The following is a 7,748-nucleotide window of genomic DNA, read 5'->3' on the forward strand; positions in this document are numbered from 1 at the left end:
ATCACGGAAAGAGATAGCGCAATGTATCTGAAATTTGTATGGAATTATGCGAAATTTCGTTTGAAAGGAACATGAAAACCTAGTTTTGCACAAATTTTTAAGTTTCTATCGGCCGATTTATTTTTATTATAGTTTTACGAAGCTTTAATTATGACAAATAGGAGAGATAAGGGCATAATGGCCACCTTAAGTAGGACGCTAATTTAACCATAGAAAACAGCTATAATTTGTGAGTTACTTCATTATTTTGTGTTCAAACACAAAAAAGCCTATTTCCTAACGGGCTAGAACTTGTTAGATTTTTGACAAAGTTATGTTTCAAATAAAGAATTAACAACCATTCTTTATTTGAAACATAATTTTGTCAAAATTATTTTTTTTCGTACTAAAACTTTTAAATTTCAACGATTACATATTCATTCCTAAAAAAGATGACTCAAAAACTTTTGATGGAAAATAAAGCTCGAGAAATAACCTTTCTAATGATGAGTAATTTCTTTTTGAATAATGAAAAATAAGAAACGGTTTTCCATTTGAGATGTGTCTGAAATGGGTCATTTAATAATACATTAAAAACAACACAAAACAAGATAAAAATAAGTAACAAGTTGAAACTACAGGGTGGCAACGTGAATGTTATACATTTTTTTTATTGCATAAAGTTGTTAACGCTGTTAGGAACATCGACCAAGCAAAATTACCGTATTCATGGACATGGAGCATATCTTCGAGTTATACCAGCCGTTAGAAAGCAATCAAGTGAATTACGTTATCTGTGATGATTGATAGTGGCGTGAAATTTTTTTTATAAAATAAAATTCTTTCAGTAGTCAAAAGTGGCTCAAAAACGTTTATTTTTGAAGTTCAAAATAATAACTTCCTGTTACACTGACATAAAAAAGGTGGAAAATATACGATTACGCGAATGATCAATAATATTGCGCATTCAAATTTAGTTTAAAGTGTTTAAAGTTTAAGATGATCGATTCAATAAACATGATTTTATTCCTATAATAAAAAGTAGTAAATACTTTATAAATTTTCAATCGCAGGTTTTTAAGTTTACAATTACAAGCTTTTAAGATTTTGTCACTTTCAATTGAAATATTTGGTCCTGGAAAGAACAGAAACTTTGTTTTTCTTATCGAATCTGATTCTGTTTATTATACTTCATTCAATTAAGGAATAGTTTTTTGATGATGATGCATGATCCAAAAAAGTTAAATTCAACAGTTTTTATAAAATTTGGAAAGATATCATTAAAAGTATGTTTTTACAAGTAGAGAAAAGTCTTGGTTTCAATTAACATATTTGTTGAAGTCTTAAAAACGATTAGATTCATACTTTGAAAAATGTTTAAATTGAATTTGGTTTAAAACTTCTTTAAGACTTCGTTAAATGAGGAAAAGTAAACAAATATAAAACTTCTGTAACTTTTTTTTTCGCAGAATTCAAAATTACTTGCAGTCTTGACGAAAGTTGATAATTGATTTGAAACTTTTATTTCCTGTTTTTGCTGCATGGTTTCGTAAAAGAGTGCAGAAATTTCTTAAATGTTTATGACCTATTTTCAAAAGTTATTTCAATAACTTAAGCTGATAGAAATATTGCATATTTAGATTCAGGGTACCCAAATTAATCAAAATAACCTTTTAAATTGCATCTCAGAAAAATATCAAATTGTTGAGCTTGTGTAATTTATCAAAACCTTTTTAAATATTAGATATGTTAAGTATTTAGAAGAACAAGAAAAAATAAATAAAATTAGTTTTTTGAAAAATATTTAATGTCAGCAGAACATTTTTAATGACATAAACTATTTTTTAAATCAAATTTTAGTAATAAAGTAGATGATACTAGATTGCAGATTAATGTTTTACTTATTCCTTGCCATGAAGCGATAGGGAGGGACGTAAAAACGTTTTTATTTTGTTCCTTTCAATCATACGCAATATGGTTTCGCTGGAAGGTTAATGCCGGCGGACGCAAATCGAATCATTACCGGTCGCGTTATTTTCTTATGCCAATGATGCTATGTAATTGATTACACGCGATTGGCATAGAGGCTGAATTTTTGGGTGTAGAAAATCATGTATAAGACAGGGCTGAACTTTAATCGATTGAATGTAAGATATTATTTTGTATCAGAGTAGAGTAGGGCAGATGAGGGCATAATGGCCACCTTAAGGAAAACGCTTATTTAACCATAGAGAACAGCTGTAATATGTTAATTACATCATTGTTTGGTGTTCAGACACTCAAATAGTCTACTGCTTAATTGGAGGAAACTTGAAAATGTAAATAAAAAGGTTTAAAAATGCATTTTAAAAATTTATGCCGAAAGCTGAAAACCAGTCACTGTAGAGGCATAATGAGCACCATTAATGAAGGCATAATGAGCGTTTTCTGCCGGGGAATCTAGCAGCAAATTCGACTCGATGAAGTCAACTGAGTAAAAGAGCTACAGCTTAACTTGTATCGTCTGACGATTTGGCCTATTGGTTAGATGTCGGAGAGGTAATCAGTAGGCTCGAGTTCATGATTGCACTAAACAGTGAGGCGTAGATTCATCAAACAAAGCAATAACAAAATAATCTAGGTCTGTTTGTAGAATTCAAAGAATTAACACATGCTCATACATTATGTTTCTGGTGTTTTGTTTGACGGATGATGCTTTGATGCTATTAGTCGTAACAATAAAAAAAATCAATCATGAATGGTATGTGCAAAAAAAATCCCCTCGAACAGGAATCGAACTCGAGTCTACTGATTACCTCTCCGACACCTTACCAATAGGCCAAATCGACAGACGAAACAAGAGCTGTAGCTCTATTATTTAGTTGACTTCATCGAGTTGAATTCTCTGCTAGATTCCCCGGAAGAAAATGCTCATCCCTTCATTAATAGTGATCTGTTCGCCTGTAGTGAACAAATTAAAGTAAAAAAGCGTTTTAAAATTGATTAAAGTGAAAAATCAAAAATTTTATGATGTTGAAAATTGAAAAACAATGTGTAGATCATGTTGCAGTGCGTACATTTCAGATCAAGATGATTTAAAGGTCATAAAAGCTTATTTGGTGGTGCTCAAAAATTATAATATTTTCATCACTTGAGAACCTAGCTGGTTATTATTTAATATTTCTGTAAAGATGAAAAGCATATTTCTTTTTTGGTGAAAAATTAATACTATAGGTAGTACGAAACAAGTCCTTATGAAAATTTGTTTAAGAAAATACGTACTTATGTAGGAAAAAGGAGTGCTTATTATGCCCTGGGTGCTCGTTAAGCCCTCATCACCCCTAGAGACCTAACCTTTCGACAGAAGCTTGTTGTCGACAAAATTTTTACTTAAGACATATATTTCAGCTAGGGAAACTTTAAGCAAAAGTTTAACGAAGGAAGAATGAATAACAAAGCACTTGTGATATAAGGCTTCGTTCTTAAGGCCAATTTGATTTTATAACCAAAATAATAATCCGGATCTATATGACCCTAACCGGATAATTGTCCTTTTTTGCTGGATGATTCTGGTCACCCTATTCAAAAATCTGAAAATAAGAATTTGTGGAGCTCTTTACTTCAAGGAAAGTAAAAAAAAATCATGTTTCTAGTTTAGACCGTTCTTGAGATATCCCTTCGAGAATGTACAGTACGGGTCATATACACCCTAACCGTAGAGAAAGGTTTAATATAACAACGATAAAAAAATAAAAAATGGTATAAAGTGCTGACAACAACAATATAAAAATAAATTTAATACAAAATACACAAAAGACTAAAAATTAGAGGGGCCGAATACCGCCCAAAAACCATTAATCCGAATATTCGGCTCACCGAATAGTTGAGCTAAGTATTCGGCCGAATAAGTCGAATATTGATTTTAAAAATAATACAACATCATAATGTTGAATTTTTCAAATGATTTTGGATAATTTATAAAATATCAAAAAATAGTGTTGAAAAAGCTACATCATCATCAAAAACTTAAGGTTTAAGTGTAACATATTAGATGTATCCGTGTATTTTCCACTGTAAATGTATAACTTTATACTTTGACTATACTTTATTTCAGATTTTCTTGATATATCCAGGCTTGCTTATAAATACAATAAAGAATTCGAGATAAGTCAAATCTGTCCAGGATGCCAGATATTGTTCAAATCTTCCCGGATTTATACTTTTTCATTTGCTAAATCAAATAAAAACTCAAATTTCTCTTTAAAAAATTTTTAGATTTTGTATTAAAAAACGATAGAAAAAAACATTAAAATAACCATAAATTTAATTTTATCCTTAGATACGATTTTAACACCGCGGCTGTGATTCAATGACAACTTCAAATTTCAAGTTATTATCTTTCACTTTTCTCTTGTATGTTTTCGGCCTAGATTTGTTCAGATTTGCCGTTTTTTGAACAATTTAAAAAAATCGTCCTGAATTGTCAAATCAGATCAAACCAATAATTTAAAATTGCTCGGCACCTATTTTGATGTATTTTGTCCCGCAAGTTTCGCAGGAATCCATTATCTTTGATTATAAAGGCGACATGTCATTTGATGTGCTTTCAGTTTTTAATGACATTTTGAAAATCAGAGAGACCCCTACTTGAAAAAGATCTTGTAAAACATCATCTGATAATATCATCTCGTTGAAAATAATCGACTAGAAACATGAGGTACATTAAGATTGAAGAAAAAGAAGGAAATTGAAATAATAGCTTTTGCGTTTTTATTAAAAACTTGACAGAATATTCGACCGAATATTCGTTTGGCCGAATATTAGAAAAGGTCAATACGGTACATCTGTACTAAAAATTATAAAATAACAAAAAAATAACAAAAAATAATTAGCAAAGATTCTAGAATAATAAAAAATTGATAAAAAATTTGCAGAAAAATGTCAATTTTAGAAACAATAAAAAAGTTTAGAAAAACCGTTTGATTTTTGGCAGGGTTTGATTTTGGCAATCTAAAATGTTCGGGCGTGCAACCAAAATCGAAAATAAGAAAAATCCTGCCACCCTGAAAACCGATTGCAGATGGTTTAAAAATATGTAGGGGAGAGTGGGGTATCGTGGGCCATGGGGAAACGTGGGTCACTTTTAATATCTCAGATGTGTGTTGAGATAAAAATCTCAAACCAACTGTCATCGTCGTCGCTTTGCGTGAGCATATATTTCTATATGTTGTTGACTGAAATGCGCATCATATGCTTCTTTTATTTATCATGCTAAAAAAAGTTTAAAAAAATTACTTACATAATTAAATAAACACCCGCTAATTTCATCGATGGGGAACCTAAAGTGCATAACAAAAATATGCTCATACGCTTATGATCTTAGTTTTGTCATGATCTTTCACGTGGAAAAGGAATTTTTGATGAAATATCAATTAGTCACACAAACGCAACCAATTTGCAAATCATAGCTTGTGGGGAATCGTGGGCCACACATCTTGAACCACCTATATTTTATGTTTTTATACACATTCAGAACTTAAAATACGTTTTTCATATCTGTAAAGTTTTCTTATGCCAAATAAAGAGTTATGAAAAATATTTTGTCCATCCTATATAAGAAATTTTGCCAAAACGTTCGCGAGCCAGGTTTTGGAATCTATGCGATCATACACAGCTCTCTTTTTTATTTCAGCATCTGAAATAGCTTTAAAATAACGAAATGAATTAGGAAATCACAGTTTTGGGTCAACTCATAAACTTTGCATGTTATTTGGTCAATTTGGATTTGGTGGCCCACAATTCCCCACCATTTTTCAAAATCCAAAAAATATTGCTTTTTTTCAAACAGTCAGAATTTGGGAACAATAACTTATTAAAAATTAAAAAAAAATACCTTATGATTCCTTGAAAATGTAAAAAACCATACCATTTTTTATTTTCATTTTATCTTTTATAATAAAGAAGTTATGGAACAACGAAAAAAAGTGGCCCATGATTCCCCACTCTCCCATAATAGACATCGGATTCTTTTTCTTCACGATACAGTTCGTAGTACGAAACTTTGTACCGTACAAATAAAGTTCGAACCTAAAGGCAATCGTACACGAGAGCCTCTATGTAGCCCACCATTAGCTGTGTTTCAAGAACATTTTCAACTCAGGCAATCAATCTGTAGTGATTTGGAAGATATCACAAAGATAAAACTTGCATTGAAAATGTGTGCCTTTTACGGATGGTTGTTCCCAATCTTACTTGCAGTCTCCAAGGGACTATTTTAGTACGACAATCAATAACGAACTCCTCTAATAACGGTCATACATTTTGTCATACCATTCAAATTTTCAGTATTACATATTATGTGTTTTGTCAAGAGCCTTAGAAACCTTAGAGCCTTAGATTAACAACCGTATTATAAATCGTAAAAAAAATGTGTACTTCAATCTGTTCACTTTTTATTAATTAATAAAATTCACTGCAAACGCTTGTGGGAAGGTTTTTTCAGTGAGGGTTAGTGAACTTAAAATTTAGATAATTTTTACCATTTTGAATAGGATGATTTCGTAAGTAGAAATGTTGATCTTGCTGTTAGGTTTTGTTTTTTTTATTTATTTTTAAATAAATAATTAACAATAGCAATCTCTTGAGCAGGCTTCTGAAATATTAGAAATGTTTTATTTCGAAGCCACCGCCATTTGTATGAACTATGGCATACATTCCAGTAAAAAAGTCAGTTGAGAATATAGTAAAAATATTTTTTACTTAAATCAGAAACTTTATTCGTAATTTTTAATAAGTTGAAAAAAACCAAGTCAAATTTGCAGGCTACAAATTTTACCACTGAACTCAGTGAAAGTACCGCAAAATTCTGATTTACTGTCAGCGAAACCGAAATATATATCGCCAAACATGAAAATAACGTTCTGTCGAATGACCGGAACGGAACAGAACGAACGGGTACCTCTTTCCGAATATCATTCCATCACACAAATACCATCGCACCGAGCGACATCAGTATGATAGGGAAACGCGCCACTGCTGCTGGTTCCTGGACGATAAAATGTGAGAAAAGCGGGTGCAAACTTCGAATAATCCCAAACCGGAGAAAAAATGAACGAAAAAAAACGAAACATAAAATAAAACAACATCAAGCAAGACAGCAGCAACCAACCCAACCAGCTCCAGGGGCGAAGCAAGCAAATAAAACTACAAAAACAGAAACAACTCAAGAACGTAACTAACAGCTAGCGAACGAAGAGACAGCAACATGGAAGGAGTAAACGACCGAGCCAACGATGGGATACACACGGTTTAAGTTCTCGGGTGTCGTGTCTCTCTTCATCATGCCCGACCCTGCACTATCTCGTTCTAGGGGTACCTGCATGTGCTCTCACAGAATTGAACCCTCAATTTTCAGAAGGTCTTCAAGATTTTTATTAACGTGAACAGCTTATGATCTAGTTCTGATTTTTCTGAACTAGTTTTTTTTTAGATTTGGAAACTTTTGAAAAAGTAGGGTTCCAGAATCAGTCAGAATCGATGACAGCGACTTATGAGGCGTCGACTTCTGGTCATCGAACGCTGCCTGCCTTTCGTATGTAGAGAACCAAAGCTTTAAGCCAGCTAACTGGTTCACACACAACTTTTACGTCTTCATCGGGTTCTTCCTTCTTGCTTGCTTTGGTTTTCCCATCCCATTCGAGAACCGTCCCTGGGCCTGGGCCAATTCAGGTTCAGTCAGTTTTGCCAACGTTAACAAGAGCCACTAAAAAAAACAAAGTCAAAATGAAGTA

Source organism: Uranotaenia lowii, unplaced genomic scaffold (assembly GCF_029784155.1).
Source record: "Uranotaenia lowii strain MFRU-FL unplaced genomic scaffold, ASM2978415v1 HiC_scaffold_149, whole genome shotgun sequence".
NCBI classification, from domain to species: Eukaryota; Metazoa; Arthropoda; class Insecta; order Diptera; family Culicidae; genus Uranotaenia; species Uranotaenia lowii.